The sequence below is a fragment of the Cetorhinus maximus genome, chromosome 17 (assembly GCF_964194155.1).
Source record: "Cetorhinus maximus chromosome 17, sCetMax3.hap1.1, whole genome shotgun sequence".
NCBI lineage: Eukaryota > Metazoa > Chordata > Chondrichthyes > Lamniformes > Cetorhinidae > Cetorhinus > Cetorhinus maximus.
The window spans coordinates 87,480,350-87,502,754 of record NC_135895.1 but is presented as its reverse complement, the minus strand read 5'-3'; the positions used below and the strand labels follow the sequence as shown (position 1 = coordinate 87,502,754).

The window sequence follows — 22,405 nt, the reverse complement described above, 5'->3', positions numbered from 1 at the left end:
AAGCGGCAAGTAACATTCGCATCTCACAAGTGCCAGGCAATGACCATCTCCAACAAGAGAGAATCTAACCATCACCCCTTGACATTCAATGGCATTACCATCACTGAATCCCCCACTATCAACATCCTGGGAGTTACCATTGACCAGAAACTGAACTTGACTAGCCATGTAAATACTGTGGCTACAAGAGCAGGTCAGAGGCTAGGAATCCTGTGGTGTGTAACTCACTTCTTGACTCCCCAAAGACTGTCCACCATCTACAAGGCACAAATCAGGAGTCTAATGGAATACTCTCCAAATGCCTGGATGAGTAAAGCTCCAACAACACTCAGGAAGCTTGACACCATCCAGGACAAAGCAGCCCACTTGATTGGCACCCCATCCACAAACATTCACTCCTTCCACCTCCAACGCACAGTAGCAGCAGTGTGTACCATCTACAAGATGCACTGCAGGAATTCACCAAAGCTCCTTAGACTGCACCTTCCAAACCCACGACCACTACCACCAAGAAGGACAAGGGCAGAAGATACATGGGAACACCATTATCTGGAAGTTCCCCTCCAAGCCACTCACTGTCCTGACTTGGAAATATATTGCCATTCCTTCACTGTCACTGGGTCAAAATTCTGGAACTCCCTAATACCACTGTGGGTGTACCTACACCACAGGAATTGCAGCGATTCAAGAAGGCAGCTCACCACCGCCTTCTCAAGGGCAACTAGGGATGGGCAATAAATGCTGGCCTAGCCAGCGATGCCCACATCCCATGAGGAATAAACAAAATCCCTTGTCACGCTAGGTGGCAGAAAATAACACATCATCAAGCCACTTTGCACAGGCTAAGTTCTAGATTTATTTACGAATAAAACACAAAGAAGTAAAAAGGAGACAAATGATCATACAGTAAAAGATTTAAATGAAAGGACTGGAATCTGTGCACAGGAAATGAATGCATTATTTTTGTAAAGCTGCTATTTACAGTTTCTTGGAATGCAACGACTCTTTCAGATGGATTAGAGGAACCTTCTCTTTCCTCAGCGCATGGTTTGCAATATCAAAATGTACCTTTCCGTATGAGTTGTCACACACTGAATATATCAGTATCTAACACCATTAGTCTGGTGTTTCCTTGCCAGAGCTGAAGACCTGAAAATAGAACTGGGATATTTAGTCCATGGAAACTCTTGATTGAAAGTCATTACTTTGGATACAGTTAAGCAAACTTAATGTTAGCAGTCTTCATGCTTTGATAGGCAATGCGATAATGGCTTGGCACAGCTGGTTTCCTTTGCATTTCCCCACAGGCTGTTTTTTGCACCAAGCCACAACCAGAAGTTACATAATCGTCTGTCAAAGCTGCATCCATTAACATTTTAAACATGTTCCTCCAGCTGTCAAAGCAACTTTGTCTTCTAGATCCCTCGCCATAAAGGGACTTTTACTTCCTGAGAGATCAACTGTCTCCTGCCTGCCACTTGGTTTCTAACAAAGAGGACAGCCTCAAATGTAAGCTCCAGCTATAAAATGAAGTCAGAAATTCCTGTGCTGATGACCTTAGGTGCTCCCATGAAATTTTGTGATTATGCACAAAGCAATCTGTCAGTGGTTGCAGACCGTGTGCTGTGCTTTTCTGACACTGCCTGTTGAGTTGTTTCATATGTGCTTGAATCCTTCCTTTCGTGCATCCTCAACACTAGGAGTGCCACATAATTCTCTCCCACTGCATGCTAAAGCAGATTTGAATGTATTTGCTGGCATGTTGAAACAGCAGTGGGAAAAAAAGAAACAGTAAAACTTGGGAAATAAGAGTACTGGTCTGAACTGACATTCTATTTTAAGATATACAAAACCAGTTCAGACCAGTACCCTTATTTCCCAGGTTTTCCCCTTCTGAAACTGAACCACAACGTTCCTGAGCTTTACCAAGCCTCTTTGCTGTTACTCAGAATGACATAACTACACAGAGTTATATCGAATGTTTACATAAAAAGAGATCATTCAGCCCAACAGGTCTATGTTGGTAAAAACAAAAAGCTAAAAGCTACTGTGGATGCTGGAAATCCAAAACAAAAACAGAATTACCTGGAAAAACTCAGCAGGTCTGGCAGCATCGGTGGAGAAGATTTAACTGATTTCTTCTCCACCGATGCTGCCAGACCTGCTGAGTTTTTCCAGGTAATTCCGTTTTTGTTTTGGTCTATGCTGGTGTTTATGCTCCACACAAACCTCTTCTCACCCTACTTCATCTAACCCTATCAACCTATACTTCTCTTCCTCTCTCCCTTATGTGTTTATCTAGTTTCCTCTAATGGCATTCAAGCTGTTTGTCTCAATGACTCCTCGTGACAGCAAATTCCACATTCTTACCACTCTCTGGGCAAAGCAATTTGTTCTGAATTCCCTACTGGACTTTTTAACTCTCATTTTTATGGACCCTACTTTTGGTCATTCACAAGTGAAACATCTTTTCTACGTCTACCCTAGCAATTTCTTCCATACTCTTAAAGACTCTATCAGTTCATCCTTCAACCTTCTCTTTCTTAAATGGAGCTTAAGTCAAACTGGAATCAATTCCCACTGTCACTTCTATTGATTCTTTACTGTACTCAGCACTTCGCAGACCGCCAAAGCTGCCCTTTGGTTGCAGGTCTGGCTCCAGGAGCTGACAATTTCATCTATGGCGCCCAGATGCTCTCTGCTTTTTGGGAGGCCAAGTGGTTACCCTGGCTGGAACCTTAGCAAATCCTGGTGGCCTTTCTCTTATACTCATCCTTCTCTTCCTCCACCATGCCCAACAAATTGAGACTTGCTGATGTGCCTATGCGGTGAAATATTTGTGTCACTCTGCATGGTTTCCTGCTCTACGCCATTATGGATTCCTACTGGTTGCCCACACAGCCTTGACAACAGGTGTCATTAAGACAGATGTAGCAGAAGGTAAACATGAGTTGATTAGAATTTTTAGTTGGTGACTAAACTGCTGAAGATCCAATCCCAGATCTGAAAGTTAATGTGCATTCATTAGGTTTGATGCTGGGGGTAGTTTGGGGAGCCGAGTTAAAACAGTGCTCCACTAATTTTACCAAATAGCTGCACCAAGTTAGGGATGAATATTTGTGTATTGCGAAGGTTGTGAAAGGAGATGGATGGGGCCCAAAAATGAAGCGTGTTGGGGCCAGTCGAGGCTGCCCACTCCCACAAGGCAGGCAGACAATTAGGCTCATTGATAGCCTAATTAGGGATTAAGGAGGCCAGCTAGGATTTTCCAGTCAGCCTCCAGTTTCCTCACATAACAGGGGAAAATTAACTGTCCGGAGATGGGCACCAGGCCAGGGGGAGGGGATGGGGTGGTGGGTGCGAAGGTGGGGAGGGGGGCAGTGCTCCAGGCAGGCCTAGACACCCTCTGTGTCTGGCCTGGGTGGGATTGCAGCTAAAGGCCACCTATAAATAGTCACCCACAAAGCAAATGCCAGGGTGGTGGCCTAGCTGCTTTCTGTATTTTTTATTTACATTTTCAAAATAAGTGGCTAAGGAGGCGCCTTCTTGTTGAAGTGCCCTTACAGTCACAACTTTTACTGTGGTCGGGTGCTCCTCTGAAACTGGTAGGCCTCTGATTGGCCTCCAACTTCAAGAGCACTCCATGACGCCTAATTAGACCAGGAACGATCTACATTCCAATTAAGACAGCTCCCCAGGTGAAAATTCTAGGTCAGTTACTGTACCCTCCCCGACATCAGGGGTGTATTCAGAACCCAGAAATGGTCCCAGTTTCTTTCCAGGGTGAAAATTCAGCCCTTAGTGTCTGCTTTCGTTTCAACCAGAAAATGGGGAATGTAGGTGACTGGGTGAACACAAATAACGTGTTTTGTGCTATTTGACTTGTCAAGCAAAATCTGTGTTTTAGGCATTTAATGCATTGATTCAATCTTATTTACAGATGTAGGAGGTATAATTGAGTGAATTTGTGCTATCTTCATCTGTCAATATTGCATAGTGTGATTTCTTTAGTCTGATTTCAGCCTTGTTCTTCTGATAATGGGTAGAGGCTTTTCTTATCTAAACTTTATGGAGGTGAATTCCCCTTTCCTTCCTGCCACTTGGATTTAAATGTCTGCATAAATATTTCTCCTTTTAAGCATCTTTGCAATAATCTACAACTCTACATCTCACTGAAAAACAATCCAATCCTCTGTCTTCGATCCCTTCTATAATCCCCCTATGGAGCATTCACTTAGACAGTAAAGACATCACCCTCCTGGGTCCAACTCTCTGGTATTCTAGGAACCTCTAGTACCAGCTTGTTTTTGGCATACCTTGTCACTTCTGCATGCCAGTCTCTTTTCTCAAGGCTTATCTGTAAAGCGTTTTGGGGTATTCTTTACATTAAAGACTCTATATCACTGCAAACTTTGGTTAGTGAGGACTACTTCTAGATGAGGTGTAGCACAGCTACATGCAAACTAAAAGCCCCACTACTCTGTCTTGACAACATTTTTATCCCTAACCTTAGACAGGTACCTTTAACTGCACCAAAGTCAAGCTTCATTATGCATTCTGTTGAAATAGCTGTGCCCAAAGGGAAACCACTTGTCTGACAGCTCTTTCTCTGTGATCTATTCTGTCAATTGTACAATGTTTATTTAAACAAGATAAAAATGTGTCAAGTGCTTGTAGTTTCTGCTATTGATACTTTAAATGTCGGGATGATTGACACTTTTATAGGGCTGTAGTAAAATAACTTGTTTAAAATAAAAATAGAAAGTTCTGAATTAATGATTGTTTTTCTTTAAGATTTTCCATAAATGCTATTGTTACTGTAGGGTTGATTGCTTCTGTGCAAAGTGCATACTAGCTGAATGGGCATGGAAGGGCATTGGTCGGCATGGGGTTGTGAGGGGCCATTGGGGGTGTGTGTAAGGCTATAGGTTGACATGGAGGGTCATAAGGGGTGCATAGAGGGGCATTTTCTTTCGACAGCACCTTCCAAACCTGTGACCTCTAGCACCTAGAAGGACTTGAGCACCACCTCCGGGTGTCCCTCCAAGCCACACACCATCCTGACTTGGAACTATATTTCCATTCCTTCACTGTCGCTGGGTCAGAATCCTGGAACTCCCTTCCTAACAACACTGTGGATGTTCCTACAATGCATGGGCGGCAGCAGTTAAAGAAGGCAGCACACCACCACCTTCTCAAGGGTAATTAGGAATGGGAAATAAATTCTGGCCTAGCCAGTGATGTCCACAACCCATGAATGAATAAAAAAATGTTGGCATGAAGGGTATGAAGAACCAAGGGAATGGGTGGTGTCCGTCAAGTGGCATGAGTTGGCATGGTAAGTGTATGGGGGTGGGGGGGTGGTAAGGGGGTGTGAGAGGTGAGGGCTGTTTTCTTTTTTATTGTATTTGGAATGAAGTCCCAGAGCAATGGGATCGGCTTTTTACCCAACCCACCTCAATACCCAGTCTCCAAACACTTTTGGGGGCAGGCCTGACTCCCATTAACACCCCTCCTCCCAGAACAAAAATCCTGCCTTTGCAGGAACTTTCTCCCGAGGTGGGCAAGCCAAGCTTGGAAATTTCCCTATTCCTGCTGCCCACCTCCAGGATAAAAGTCCAGTCCAATACTTCAGTTGAAGCCGAACTGTTAATAGATGAAGGTTCATTATAACTCTTGTGCTCAATGCCACTATTTATAAAGCCCTGGGTCCTGTAAGTCTTTTTAATCACTTTCTCAACTTGCCCTGCCCCCTTCAATGATTTGTGCCTGTGCAGCCCCAGGATTCTCTGTTCTAGCATCCCTTTTAGGATTGTATGCTTTATATTTTGTACTGCATTTCCTCAGTCTTCCTACCAAAATGTGGCACTTCACTTTTCTCTGCATTACATTCCATCTGCCGCATGTCCGTCCTATCCACCAATTTGTCTAAACTCTCCTGAAGTCCATCACGATCCTCCCCATAGCTCACAATTCTCCCAAATTCTGTCATCTGCTAATTTTGAAATTGTGCTGTGTATACCCAAGCTGAGATCATTGATATGGAACCCCACTGAATGCCTTGCACAGTCCACAAAACAACAGCTCATCAGTACTCTGTTTCCAGTCATTCGGCATATATTGCATCCATGCTTCCACCGTCTCTTTTATCCCATGGGCTTCAACTTTGCTGGGCCTTTAACATGGCACTTTATCAAACACCTTTTGAAAGTCCGTGTACACCACATCAACTGCATTACACTCAACCCTCTCTGTTACTTCATCAAAAATCTCAATCAAATTGGTTAAACACCTTTGACAAATCCATGCTGGCTTTCTTTAATTAATTCACACTCGCCCAAGTGACTGTTAACCTTTTTCCTGGATCATCTTCTTTAAAAACATTCCCACCACTCAGTTCTAATTGTTTGGACTGCAGTTGCTGGGTATATCCGTGCACTCTTAATTTGAACAAGGGTGTAACATTTGCAATTCTATACTCCTCTGGCACCACCCATATATCTAAGGCAGATTGGAAGATTATGGCCAGTGCGCATGCAATCTCCATTCTTCCTTCTCTCAGCATTTTTGGATGGATCTCATCTGGTCCTGGTGACTTGCCAACTTTAAGTGCAGCCTGCCTTTCTAATGCCTCCTCTTTATCAATTTTTAGCCTATCGGGTGTCTCAACTACCTTCTCTTTTCTGTGACTTTGTCAGCATCTTCTTCCTTTGTAAAGACAGGTGCAAAGTGTTAATATTTTGACACATATTATTTTTAATGGATCAGGTGGCATCAAGGCCGTACCCACCAGTGCCTATGATAATTTTCAACCAGTGTAGATGGAGGTTAGATTTGACCTATGTCCTTAGCGGGTGTTGGCAATCTCTCATGGACAAGATTTAGAACTGAACATCTTCCATTTCAATCCGCTTGCCCTGAGATAAGTTGAGGCATGAATCTTTTGACTCACGGATGGGTTATCAGCTTGACCCAACAGCCTTCTGCACAAGGCCCTCCCAATTAGCAGGATTGTGCAGCCAAACTAGCCAGATGCTAGCAAAGAACCTACTGACTGTAGACCAAGTGCAGGGTCAGCTGAACCATCTGGTGCTTTGTTTAATGCAACAAGCAGTGAAATGCTCAAGAGGTTATTACTTCAAGTGGAAAAGCAAACAGTCTGACAAAGGATAGCAGTGACTGAGAGGAAAAAATGGATAATTTTAACTTTCAATGGTGACATAAAATGGGCGTGATCAGATCCAACACCCATTTTATACCCCAACTGCGTTTCCTTTAAATGAAGTCAATGAAATGGTAAATCAGGGGTGTATAAAGAGCACTTTTTGCGATTACATCCATTTTATGCTGCCACCTCAAGTTAACATTACCCCCCAAACATTGCATGGCTTTTTCTCCCATCCTAACTCTTCTTTAAGGTAGCAGATTATGTTGTTGATCAGGAGAATGAAAGAGACCATCAATGATATCTGATTAACAGACAAACCAAGAGATAGTAGTGCAGAGATGTGCCACCGAGAGACTTCTTTAGTTAAACAATAGACTTTATTTACAGAGCTACTGGATTAGCTGTAGGCTTCTAGCAAGGCTGCAGTACACTCTCTAGACAAGGAAAGCTCCACCCCTTATAAGCTTCCCCGCACTTGGTGCTGATTGGCTGTTCTGACCAAGTGACCTTTACTCAGTAAGGCTGGCCTTAAAGCAGCAATGACCACAACCCTCCCCATTTAATTCCTTGTTTTACATTCTTTATTTACACAAATTACTTGATACGGGTGAATAGAAAACAATATCAAAAATCTTAGAAATAATTACACAAATCACATTTGCGAGGGAATGCCCCTCCTTTGTTGCCTTAACCTTTTCTTCCACAGGGTGTAATCCTTGTGTGTCTACACAGTACCCCAGATAGGTAACCTTGTTGCCTTGGAGAGTGCATTTTTCCTTTGTTAGGCGGACTCCAGTTTCCAGAAATCCTTCTAATAACCCCTTTAAATTTGCTAAATGCTCGGCCTCTGCTGATCCAGTTATGAGGACATTGTCTATGTATACTACAACCCGTGGTAGTCCCTGTAGCAAACTCTCCATCGCCCTTTGAAATATTGCACATGCCAAGGACGCGCCAAAAGGTAGACGCATGTACTAGAATAGACCTTTGTGTGTGTTTATTGTGACATACCCCAGGATGTGTTATCTAACTCGAGTTGCTGGTACGCATGGCTCATATCCAACTTAGTGTAGGATTGACCTCCTGCCAGCTTTGTGTCTTCAATTCTTGGAATTGGAAATTTATCCAACTTGGCGGCCCGATTAACTGTTAGCTTATAATTGGCGCAAACGTGGATGGTCTTATCCGGTTTCAGTACCGGGACGATAGGTGCTGCCCATTCTGAAAATTGAACTGGCTGTATGGTGCCTTGTTCCTCCAGCCTATTTAACTCAGCATCCACTTTTTCTCTTAAGGCATATGGTATGGTTCTCGCCTTAAAAAATTGGAGAGTTGCCTCTGAATCAACATAAATCTTGGTTTGTAAACCTTTGATTTTTCCTACAACGTTGTCGTATTATTTTTAACAATTCCAGCTGTCCTCCTGCCCGCTCTTGGAAAATTTTGGATAAATTTAACTTGATTTCTTTTAGCCCATCACAGCCCAGAAAGCTTGGCCCTTCCCCCAGTCACTATTATTACTGGGAGCTGGGCTGACTCCTGCCCATAGTTAACAGGTACCTTGGCGGTGTCTTTTACTTTAATGGCTTCTCCTGTGTAATTCTTCAGCTGGGCAGAAGTTCTCTCCAGGTTTAAGAGTTGGGTGCCTTCTCTCAGGTACTGAAAAGTGCGCTCACCCATCACTGTGACTGATGCCCCTGTATCCACCTCCATAACTAGAGGCTACCCATGTACATGAAGTGTGACAGTAATAGAGTTTGCCTTGACTACATTAAGATTAAAAGGAGAGTGGATGTTAGAACCAGTTATTTCAGGCTCTTTCACATGATGTACTTCTAATATCTTTGCTGGCTGGTTACTTGGCGGTCTGGACTTAGATCTGCACTGCTTTATCAAATGTCCTCTCTTGCAACAGTAACAGCACTCAGCCTCCTTAAATCTACATGTTTCAGGAGTGTGGTTACCCCCACATCGGTAACACTTCAACTTCAGGATCGCCGTCTGATTGCCTCCGGTATATTTTTTTGATTTCTGGCTGATTGGGAGTGATTCCCGCTTCACAGATGCTTCTGCGGTTTTGATGCTATGTCTGGCTGCAGGTTCCCGCCCTAACTGGTAAATGGTGCCATTTTTCAAGCTCTGTAGCTCCTGCAAATCTTTTTCAGCGCTTTCCATGGCCAGCGCTATCTCCATTCTTTGTGTAAAATTTGTATCGCCTTCCGCCAGCAATTGATGCTGAATGGTGCCGTTGCGCATGCCTTAAACTAACCAATCCCGTAGCACGTCCTTCAAGGTCGCTCCGAAATCACAATGTTCTGACAATTGCTTCAACTTAGCAATATAAGTTGCAATCAGTTCGTCTGTGGCCCTCACCCTCATATTAAATCTGAATCTTTGCATAATGACTGATGGTTTGGGCTGAAAACGGCCCTTCACTAAATCCACAAACTCACTGAATGATTTGGCCTCAGGTGAGACTGTGAATAAGGTTGTAGGTTTGACTCCCACAGACGCTCAAGAGAATTGCTTTGCGCTTTGCCACCTCCCCTATTTTGTTGGCCTGGAAATAAAACCCAAGGCGCTCGATGTACTGAGTCCAGTCCTCTTTGGAGCAGTCAAATGGGTCGATCCTCTCAAAAGAGGGGCAAACTGGTGAGTATATTTTTTTTCCTTCTTTAAAATGAGATACAGTTGTAGGGCAAGAGGCAGCGCCAGGATCATTTATTCTCGTTGCCAGATGTACTACCAAACGGCTCCTTTAGTTGAACAACAAACTTTATTTACAGAGCTGCTGGATTAATGACAGCCCTCTCACGGCGCTGCTATACACTCCCCAGACTAGGAAGACACCACTCCTTATAAACTTCCCCATGCTCTGTGCCGATTGGCTGTTCTGACCATGTGACCACTCAATAAGGCTGGCCTTAAAGCAACAATCACCGTAAGTAGGTAAATAAACCTTTGTGCTCTTGGTGATTGCTTCCATTTAATGGGCTCCAAACGTACAAGTTGCTTGTCCAACTTTTAAAAACAAGGACAAATTCAACAAGGCCATTCTCCTGGGCCAGACCTTGCTGAATTTCCCCAATAAAGTGGATACAACTCCCTCTGTGAAGGCCAGACATGTGTAGAGCTTCATCTCCACTTGCTCCATTAAGAAGGGTACACATACGTGACATGTCACAGCTGTCCGCAGCTGAGTTACCAACTAAGCGATGAAGCTGCTAATAACCTGATCGGAGCAAATGTCTCTGTGAAGCAAGGTCAACTTATCATCAGTGTGAAAACACTATAAACAGGTTTCTGGAACCATCAAATGTCAGGAGGGCAGTCTTCAAATAGCAGACAATAGCAATCTTTTACAAATATTTGACAGCCAAACCTATTTTTATGATGTAACAAGGGACATAATGTATACTGGTGTTGAGCAAAGTAGCAGCTAGGTGAAATGATAGAAATAATGATATCCATGGAATCCCACCTTCAGTCCAATTCAATTTCCAGATGTCTATCTAAATGTGCGCAGTGTGGAAAGATCTTGATTTTGTATGTGCAGAAGTGGCTCTCAGTATGAGAGAGCAAGGATATGCCTGCATTCAGCATGAGGTACTTTACCTAAACTCGGCTTAGAGGAAATGGAATGGCTTTCCCAGAACTCAGCAAACACAAAGTGACAATATACTCGTGCTCATTTCGAGGCGGTGTTCTTCGGGTATTCAGTGTGAGGGGGTTTCCTACACTCAGGATCAGCATCTGAGATTAAAAACAAAAAATGCTGTAAATGCAGCATGGGTACACATGGTACCATTCAGAAACCTTACATCTTACTGCTCTCCATATGCTGCATGACCTGCATTTCTAATCTTATTTCATATTTCCAGCATTTATGCTGCATTTGTATCTCTACTGATTGATTCTATTTGATCGTCATTTCTCTCCATTATGGGTTGAAATGGCACAAGTGCCTGACAACCCATTTTTTTGTTAAGTTATAACAGACATGGAAATCACATTGATGAACCACTTCATTACATCATTACATATGGTCACACTGAGTCCACAGCACAGAAACAGGTCATTCAGCCCGACTGGCCTATGCCAGTATTTATGCTCCACATGAGCCTCCTCCCACTCTTCTTCATCTGAATCCTATCAAAAATACCCTTCTAATCCTTTCTCCCTCATGTGTTTATCTAGTTCCCCCTTAAATACATCTAGGCTATTTACCTCAGCCACTCACTGAGTTCTATATTCTTACCGCTGTGGATAAAGAAGTTTCTTCTGACTTCCTTATTGGATTTATTTATATTTATGGCCCCATGTTCTGGTCTTCTATGTCAGTGGAAATGTTCTCTCTTCACCTACCCTAAATATTCCATTGAAAATTTTAAAAAGCTCCATCAGGTCACTCTTCAATCTTCATTTTCTAGAGAAATGAAAAGAAAAGTAGAAACACTTAATTTTTTTAGCCTCCTCCATGACCTCAGGATGTCCCAGTGTACTCACTGATAAAATGTAGGAAATACAGTAGCCCATTTACGCACAACAAGATCCCATAAACAGCAATGTGATAATGGCAAGTTTTTTTTTTGCTTCGTGTTGTTGATTAAGGATTAAATATTGTCCAGGACATCAGGGTTAACCTCTGCCTGTTCAATCTTCCTGATAGTTATAACCTCTCAGTTCTGGTAGAACAGAAGGGGTTCACGTTGATGAACCACTTCGTTATATCAATTTTTGCAACCTGAAAAGGATCAGAATGAGCCTCAATGCTTCAAGCTCTTACCCCTCCCGATATAAAAATAAAATTGCTGAACACTCGCTCACAAATATCGTATTATTAATTTTCAAGTTTGATCATTCACCCACTGAGTCGGCAGTGAGCTGCGAACTCCTCTTCAATCTCCTCTTCAATATGTGTATTTGTCACAGGCTCGGCAGCCAGTCTAGAACATGGAAACTATGTAATTTGCAAAGTCTTTTTAGCTGGAGGCATCCTGTGCAACTAAATGTTATCCCTCATCGTAATATCTGTATGAAAAGCAAGACTAAAGGACAAGTAGCGTATTGGAAAGGAAGGAGTGGAATAGCAATGGTCGGCCTGAGTGTGGTGCAGTTGGTTAAAATAAAGGTTCTGTCTGAAGCTCAGCTGCTTTTCTGATGAATAGTCGGCTGACTAGGCAATTGTGCTGAACAGTCAGAATAGAAACTGGATCAAGGTTTAATTTCAGCCCGGAAAGTAGAGCAGTGTTTGTAGTAAGTATTGATAATGAATTATTAGATTAAGTCTCTGGAGTGGGATTTGAACCCACAGCTTTTTATGACTCAGGAGTCACAGTGCTACCACTGAGTTGAAACTGATTACCCAGAAAAACCACTGAACGCACGCAGCAAAATGTCTCTAAACCTGTTAAAAAAAAAAGAACTAAAACTGCCACCTCCCTTTAAGAAACCTGCTATAACAGTTCAAGTTCCAGGATGTCCATGTCCACAGTTTATACGGACAAAGTGTACACTGTGTAGCAGAGACTCACTTGGAGTCAGAACATGCAGCATATCTCCTGTTTACTCTTGTTTAAATGAGCACCCCCCCCCCCCCCCCACCCTGCACTGCCAGCAAGGTCCCATGCAAATGGAGTGGCCTGAAGAAAATTGGCTACTTAGTATCAACAGATTTACTGTCAGGCAGAATATGTCAGCCTATCAGGGGTACTTAGAACAATGGTGATTAACCGGCTGGAGTTTCAATAGTAGTAACTGATGACGATAGAACACCACTATAGGAAGTTGTCGCTGGGATGGAAAGAAACATATTCCAATCCTTATAATGGTACCGAACATGTGTGCTATAAGTCACACCTGGAGCAGATTCTGGCAAAGCTGGGAGACAGGACACGGTTATACAAAGAGTGCAAAATGTAATTTGTACCAGTCACAGAAGTGATCATTCAAGAAGAACAGGAGATGCGGACAGTTGAGATCAAGGTAGTAAGAAGACCTTGAATCTGGGAGAAATCTGTATAGTCAACTATTAACCGACCTGGTGTAAATGGAGCAGGTTTCAGGTTGCCATCTAAACTATTGGAAAGGGTTATGCATTGCAGATCCCAGATCTGGAGGGACCTTAATGGACTTGAACCTCTGCGCAGTCAAGAAATAGCATGCATTGGCTTTTTTTTTGACTATTGGTTTTTTTAAAGTACAGGGGCAAGATTGCAATGCCAATGTGAAGCTGTTATCAAAACAGCTAATCAATTACTCAGATCTATTTTGAGAGTTTCAGCTATGATAAATTAATTTAAATGTGTGTGGATCAATGGAGATTTTGCAATCAAGGCTGACTATAGGCTTTTCCATTTCATAGTGACATAGAGCTAGCCAATGGGCCGATTCCTTGCAATTTTTGGCACCATCTTATTTGAATATTTATTCATACTTTTGACCTTTGGCTCTGTGCAGGGCGCCAGTATTCAGTAATGAGCAAAATCTGAAGCTCAAATTTAAAGGGATATGGGCATTTAAAGGTAAGTGGCTACACATGGAGCATGTTTTGTTGCAGCTTTTATCAGGCTCCGGAGCAAGTTTTATACATTAGTTAGCCTTTGCACATGTGGGGAGGGGTAAAGGGGGAAAAATGCGTCTCAATTAAGTTGAGAGCCAAAGAAATCTATCAAGCTACAGAATTGATTCAGTGGGCAAGCGATAGAGTGGTATACGCCCAATCTTGTTCCATGGTTGCCCGATTGGATGCATTGCAAATGACTGACACATTCAGTCATGCCACATTTAGTATTGAGTTCTCTAACTTTAAAAGGACACTGGTGCATTAAAGAGGCATCAAAGAGGCACATCAGGGATGATTTGGGGATTTAAGGTTATGAGAAGAGTTAAAAGGAAAGACTTGCAGAGTTAAAGCTACTTTTGTTGGAGAAAAAAAGATTGAGGGAGAACATAATGCAGGTTTTCAAAATGCTGAGATGAAAATTTGATCCAAATGTAAGCAAAATATTTGACCGAGAATGCCAGCACAGAATTAGATGGCACAAATTTAAAATTCATAAACATATGCAACTGGATATGGGAACAGATAATATTACATTTGAAATAATGATTTTCTGGAACAGTTTTAGAGAAAAAAAACAGTTGATTTGTGAATTAACCTCTTCAAAAAGGAGCTGGATAAGCATTTTTTTCAGAATGGGATTAGAGGTTTAAGCAAAGTGTATTTGTGGGAAATGATCAAATACTATAACCTGGGATGGGAGAGAGGGGGGAAGCAACATTATCGGTAAACAGCGGATACCTGGGTTATATGGCGATGAGGTAGAGATGGGCCACCTGCTGTTTTTCTTGCTTATCTTTGGGGTTCAGAGAGTATTTATGCAAAACATTCACTTAAGAAGCAAAATAGCATTCATGGAATTGTAGGTTTGCAGGGTCTGTGGAAGGAGTTGTCAGGCTTTTCTTAAACCAAACCATCTCTCTCAGTAGCTTCATTGATCCTGTTTATTTTTTTTGCCATATAATTGAACTATTGTCACACCTTTTGCACACTTGTTTAAGGTTAGCTAAGATTTCAAGATTATATGTAAGCATCATGCTATCTTTGTCCAGGTCTTCTTCCTGATACAAGCATTTGTGGGATTCATGCCATTTCCAATTATTAAGAATGTCTGTGCAATGACCTACCTGACAGCCAGGTCCACTCTTTCTGTGAACTTTGCCTTCCTGTCTCTTTTGACAGGGATGCCGTATGTGAGAATCGGTGGTGGCAGCATTGTTGCATACTAGGGATCAAAGGCTTAATTTCCTACTTCATTAACTATTTAACCATGGCGCTTCCAGTGACGTGATGATTTTTTTGTCTTCATTTATCAGCCATATTGAACATAAATGCAGTTCAAGAAAAGATGTGTATTTATATAGCACCTTTCACAAATTCAGGATATCCCAAAATATTTTGCAGCCACTAAAGGACATCTTTGTAGTGTACAATTTGTGCACAGCAAGGCCCCACAAATAGCAATGTGTTAATTTGTTTGAGTAAAGTTGGTTGAGGGATAAATATTGGTCTGGAGGCTGGGGTGAACTCCACTGCTGGTCCTGTTACACTCACCTGAGATGGCAGATGGAACCTCGGTTTAACATCTCATTTGAGAGAAAACACCTCCGAAAGTTTCCTCAGTACTGCACTGGATTATCAATTTGGATCTTATGGTCAAGTCCTTGAAATGGGATTTAAATCCACAGGCGTGAGTGTTCCCAACTTTGTCATGTTGGATTAGAGGCTGGGTAGTTAAGGTACATCCTTTTGATGGGAACATTCAAAGTGCTTTATGCAAGCCAGTCTGAATATAAGTACCACAGCCTCGTCCAATGACATAGGACTCTGTTGACAGTGTGGCACTGCCAGAGGATCTGGTACAGAGGTGTCTGAGAATGAATTGACCTCCCACTGGTAACTGGAGGTAGGTAACACAGGAAGGCAGCAATTATTGCCCATACTAGTTGTACTAAGAGTAGTAAGAATCACCCATGTGCTGTTGGGCTGGGGCCATGTAGACCATACCAGGTAGGAGTTGCAGCATACCAGTTGGGTATCTAGAATAATATAAATGCATTAATGGTATGAGCTTACAAATTATCAGACTTGTTGTAATCAATTTTCACAACTTGCCATGGATTTGAATATACAATTTATCAGAACCACGAGGTTACTGTATACATTCAGTGTGATTCAGATCAAGATTACTGTATCAATAAAGGAGCAAATAGAAAAAGATTTAGAAGTAAAGGGTGAGGAAGGGCTTTGGGGACAGAGTGGGAAATTGGGGTCTGTTTTTGACTATTCTGGCAAAGGTATAGCACATAAAGTAAGGTAAAGACTTCCTTCTACGCAGTAAACCTCAATGGTTCTATTGTGTTCTAAAAGGCTGTCACTTGTCACAAACTAAACCAAGGTTTCCCTTGGTTTTAAATCAATTTATTGACAAAAAGTGTTTCATGTTTTTTTTATGGAAACTGTCTCTAGAATATTCTGCAATTCACAGTCCTTTGTCACGAGCCGGAGAATCTTTGAACCTGACTCTCTTAAATGAGAACTGTTTGGTCTTAGGACATGAGAGCAATTTTTCACAACAATCCTTATTACATTTTCATGAATTTTACAATTATTTGATGCTGAAATTTGTGTGTGGACTGTGTGTGACACCCATCCAAGCATTGGGCAGGGGAGTCACCTCCTCTGGATATTTTCTTGTGTTGACAGTTCCGTATTTACGAATTTAAATTCTGCACAGATAATATGGTGGAATGTTTATTACAGACAGGCTGGCAATCAGCTGTTTAACTGTGGCATAGATGGAGAGAAGTAGAGCTTTTTTTTAATATATAGCACTTAATTCTGCTGGCAAGGCTGAAGCTTTGGCTGAGTGCTTGATAACAGGTACATGTAATGGAATACAGCACCCATTAAAAATCAATCTTTTCACTGGTAGAGTATCAACACTGGTTCAGGAAAGGGTGAAATTGGTAATTTCACTTACCTACACCTGATTAGCTTTCCGGGTTAACTGGAAATAAGTACCGAACTGTTAGCATTGATAGCATTGGGCAAGCTGGCAGTCAGTCTAACTGCTGAATGAAGCCACTGCAGTAAGTCATACCTGCAGAAAAATTCAAGTCTGAAATCTGAATACTAATTTTTCTGCATGATCTTGACGACAGGGGGCTCCAATAGTCGAGAGAGGCTCGATGGACTGACAGGGAAACCTGTAACTGAATCTCTATAAAATTGCCTGTAACTGAATCTCCATCGAAATGCCTGGCAATGAATCTCCAGTAAATGTTATTTTAACTCGAGACTTATACACACCGAGCAGTACTAGGCTGCAAAGGGAAGAATCAACGCAACGCAACCCTTGTGTTTGTCCTTACTCACAGACAATAAAATCAGTGGAGCTAAATTCCCCACTGTCTGGGAGCTGCAGTGACTCACCTGACATGGCAATTGTGAATTGAGAGGCTTTATTGCATGTGCCACTAAACCTGCCCTCTCATAAATGCCATAATTGGTGTCAGGGTTGATTGTGCATGCATGCTGCCTCCACACCCCCACCCACGCCCCTCACCCCATCCTGCCCCCACTGATCCCCCTCGCCCCCCCCCTCCCCTCTCCGCCCCACTGCCAGTCATCCCCAATGGCGGTGTCAGATTCCAAATAGCTATGCTGTCCACTTAGAGGGGGCAATTTTAACCTTGACCTCCCACTGGTAACTGGGCGGATGTGAAATTAAACCATGGGGCTCACCCACCCATACATCTCGCTCTCTTCCCACCAGCTGTGTTTCTAACCTGATCTTCTGAGCAGACCAGAAGGACAGCAGCAGAAATTGGTGAGATCTTTAAATAATCAGAGCCTGTCTGCTGCAATCCATGGGCCTGAGCAGGGAACCTGTTGTCTTACTTAGCCTATCAACAAATGCTCCCTGCCAGTACCCCGCCCTCCTCCCTGATCACAAAGCCTTTCTGAAAACCTGTGACTTCTGCATGGCCAGAGAGACCATTTCTTCAGCCCCCAGTGGCCGCCTCCTGCCAACATTGTGCTGCCATCCACCAACTAGCGGCTGTTTCCCTCTGGTTACAGGCAGGAAATCGATGGGGGTGCCCCCGGCGGGGGTGGGGGTGGGGGTGGGGGTGGGTGGCAGCAGCAAAGGATTAATGCAAATGAGACCCAGGCTTAGGCCTCCCACTAGCAATGTCAAGTTCATTTACCAGGCACCTCAGCACTATCTCCCAAATACCCACTCTGTGTTAAAATCAGGGCTTAAAGGTTCAAATATTAATCAATGCAGCACCATTCAGAAAAATATAATTGGAACTAAATCTCTGAGCTCCACACAATCGGAACAAAAACCCTCCAGGCGCCAATCCCATGGAAGTGTTTCATGTGTATTTTTTATTCAAGAAGGGGTTATAAATATTGGTGAGTCAAATAATTATGTTAATTGCTTTGTGTTTAAAGCTGAAAAGCACTTAGAATAATCAAATCTCCTGCCCTTTGACTCATTTGGGACAGATTTGAGGTGGTTCTGATGCAATATTGAAGAATCAGATGGTTCATTTGTGCAGCACAATTCACTTGTTGCCAGGCCCTGAGGTGATTGTTGTTAGGTAACTGTATTAATGATTAGATCATTCCAGGTCAACCAGGGTCAAGATATATCAGTATGCACTCTCTACGCTTAGAGAACAATCCGGAAATGTTCTCTTGCAACTTGCAGAAGCGATTCTTTATCTGTTATTGAGGTAACTCTTATCCCTATTACCAAGGCAACACTAATTTTCTTGTTGCCCAGACAACCCTTGAGTCCCCTGTTACCCAGGCAACTTTCATTCTCCTGTTACTGATGTATCTCTCATCTCTATGCTGCTCAGTTCTCTTGCTCAACACAAAACTTGGATTTGTTCAGGAACTGACATGATCAGCCACCAATGGAAGGGTTGAACGAGTGTCAATTCTAGGACCCGAGCTGGTGGCCAACCGATTGAACAATAAGAAGTGAGTGACCATGCTGTTCAGCGTTGAACTTTGAGATAGATTTAGGGACTGTGCCAACCTGTGGAATAAGACTTTTAACCCAGTCTGCACTGACTGACATGAAATTATGGAATAGAAATCAAGCAAGCTTTACAAAAAGAGAGTAACTCAGTCCATCAGATTCAGGCAGTAAATGTGAAAGACTCCTCCTTTGACTCCATGGAGCCTTTGCAAATGTCACTCTGCAACCTCTCTTAGCTACTGTCCCCACATCGCCCATCAACCATGTTGACCCACACAGTTGTTTAATGTTCATTTAAGGCCTGAAGCTTTTATCAGGAGCTGTAATTGTTGAATGGTTGGAAATATGTATTGAAATATACCTTTGGCTCATTAACATTAAATTGAATGTCATCTCATTATTAGAACAGCCAATCATGAATTATCATGATTTTAAAAGTAGCACTTTGCAAATTCAGTCTGTAACTCCAAAGATCTTTGAGGTTGTGAGTGTGAGTTAGTTGGGGCTATCCCCTACACATTGCACTGGGATCCCATGCTCAGCAGCAGAACCTCTCTAGAATCAGAATTTAATTCATTGGCCAACAAGACCATTTATCCAGGTGGTAGGATACCATCAGATATCTGCAGCCAGAGCTATTCAGCAGGAGCTTATTACAGAGAGATTCAGCTAAGAAAACCACGCTCCATGGCATTAACAATCATGTCCAACATCTGTCTATTTTTACAATTAACAACATCTTCTCAAGATCAGAAGTGCTCTTAATGCCGCCATGGGATCATCAGCCATGACAGGAACATCTCTGCACACAAAGCCTTCAAATACCATTTTGGTTTCACTGGTTTATAGAAAGGCCTACATGTTTTTTGTCACCAAAGTGTGACCCCATTTTTTGCTTGAGGTGCTATCCCCCGGTGACAGCTATTTGACTGCTGTGGCTCGAGTAAGAGACCTTGAGATGCTTCTCGTTACTGACCGAGTTCAGACCTGGAAAGACCCAGCTGCAAACTGCAACAACACAGGACCTGGTAGAGCAGCTTAACCTTTTGGCAAAACGGTGGGTATTGATTCAGAGGATTCCGGACATGTTGTCATCATTCAAGGTAGCATCATTTTCCATCTGCCACTAATATTCTGGTGCAACTCAGGATTCCCATTGATCTGCAGGATAGCAGATCATGCATCGCTGAGTGGAGCTGAATGAAGCCCGCATCTAATTCATCTTTCAACCTACCCATGAAGGAAGTTGTGCCCAGAACCCACATGGCCTCGGTATGAATATGCCTGAGAGCTGCTATTACTTGTGTTAGTCTCATGCTGTGCTCAATTGCAGTGGACATCAAAATGATGACATGTTCAATGGTTAACTAAGAATACCTATGCCATGCTTGAGAAACAAACATAATTGCATTCTGCCATGCTATTAATGTGTATTTGAAGTGCTCTGACAAGCAGTCCAAGGGCTTGATTCATTGCTGTGCATGGAAACTATCCATTTTTAAATATCATGATTCTGAAGTCCTTTTCAGCAGAGTTAGTCTGTGAGCAGCTACCCTGGATATATCCCTTCAGGTCTCCCTTCCCCGCTAATTAAATATCCCAGTTCACTCCCCTAAACTCACTATCAAAATCTCATGAGATACCAGTTCCTGTGCCAGTGCTTCACAGGGTAAGGGTGAGTGACATGCACCAATTGGAAAGTTTTGACCTTAGCTTTGTCTGGCATAAGCATCTAATAGAACTCCCCTTCCCCCCACCAAGCCCCATCACTTCCCCACCCCTCTGAACTGGGTCAGCATGGTTCAGTTGATAGCACTCTCGCTTCGGACTCCTGAGGTTTTGGGTTCAGAATCCCACTCCAGAGACTTGAGCTCAAAAATCCAGGCTGGCACTCCAGTGCAGTACTGAGGGAGTGCTTCGCTGTCAGAGATGCTGTCCTTCAGATGAGACATTCAAACTTAGGCTCACTCGCTTGCTCAGGCGGAAGGATCCCATGGCACTGTATTGAAGAAGAGTTGTCCTGGCCAATACGTATCCCAGAATCAACATCACTAAAATGACAATTTGGCCATTATCACATGACTGTTTGTGGGACCTTGCTGAACATAAGTTGGCTGCCATGTTACATCTACATTATAATAGTGACTCCACTTCAAAAGCACTTCATTCACTTTGGAATGTCTGAAGGTAGTGCAAAGTGTTATGTCTTTGATAGCAAGAACTTGTCATATCACAGGTAGAACTATGATGCACCTAATTGACAAGTTCAGCAGATGAGCGAACATGCTGCGAGTACTAAGCCAAAAGGTAGGGAAGATGTTCTCAAACTTTACTGTGTAATCTGCCTCCAGTATTGTCATCTCTGATGCCAACAGCTGTGTCTCTTTTCATCATGTCAACGGTGGCCTCTTCCATTAGGGCAACTGTAATGGCAACACCTCCCCTCTCTACTGATTCTCTGCTTCCTCTTGTATTCCAGCTTCTCCTAAAAGAAGAGCGAATGCACGTAAGTGTTCCCTGGGCAAGGGCTTTCAATGCTGGCCATGTACGAGCCAGCTTACTGTAATGTATGCAATGACAGGAAGCAGCAGGAAGTGTAGCCAAGAAGGAGAAGCATTTGTGAGGACAGCTACAGTTACAGTTTTTGAGGATGTGAGAAAAGCAGATAGGAAGTGAAATCAAATTTACCATGTTCGACAATGGGAAGCAGGATTGTACAGTTGTAAAAGAATGAAGAAGAAGACTTTGCATTTATATAACACTTTTTATGACCACCGGACATCTCAAAGTGCTTTGCAACCAGTTAAGTACTTTTGAAGAGCAGTCACTGTTTTAATGTAGGAAACACAGCAGCCAATTTGCACACAACAAACTCCCACAATCAGCAATGTGATAATAAAAAGATAACCTGTTTTTGATATGTTGATGGAGGGAATAAATATTGGTCAAATCGTTAGGGATAACTCCTTTGCTCCTCTTTGAATAGTACCATGGGATCTTTTACATCCAGCCCAGCAGGCACATGGCACTAGATTTAACATCTCATCCAAAAAACAGCATCTCTGAAAGTGCAGCACTCCCTCAGAAGAATCAGCCTTGATTTTTGTACCCAGCCCTAGACTTGAACCCAAAACCATGCAATTCAGAGTCAAGTGGGCTACCAACTGAGCCATGGCTGTTACACAAAAATGGCTGTTTTCCCCAGTTTCATTTGAAGTAGAAAATGTAACTGAGTCACTATGCAATTCCTACCTTATGTAGGCTACAGACACTCAGTGAGATCTGTTACATCCACCCAAAGTAGGAGATGGGGCCACAATTTAATATGTCATCCAAAAGACAGCACCTCCAACAGTGCAGCTGTCCCTCAGTGCTATACTGGCATGTCAGCCTTGATTTTTGTGTTCAAGTCCTGGAGTGAGACTTTAACCTGGAATCTTGTGACTTCAACCCCTCAGTGGGAGGGATGAGTCAAGAGTTCTACCAACTGAACCACAGCTGATACACACAAGGTGAAAGATTTGTACCTTGACACTCCCAGTGGGATCATTTAACTTTTTTTTCCTGCACTACAGGAGGACCTGGTATACATGCTATAGCACCTCTTTTTCCCATTTGTCAACCTGCATTGATACCAACCAACCATCTGAGAGTAAGACAATTTCCTTCCTGTCAC

At 42.8% G+C, this 22,405-nt stretch overlaps 1 protein-coding gene across 1 annotated transcript in view; it reads left to right on the top strand.

Annotated features, from left to right (window-relative positions):
* Positions 1 to 22,405, top strand: part of astn1 (astrotactin 1) — a 2,710,576-nt gene that overhangs the window by 21,764 nt on the left and 2,666,407 nt on the right. The gene's annotated exons all lie outside the window — the stretch shown is intronic.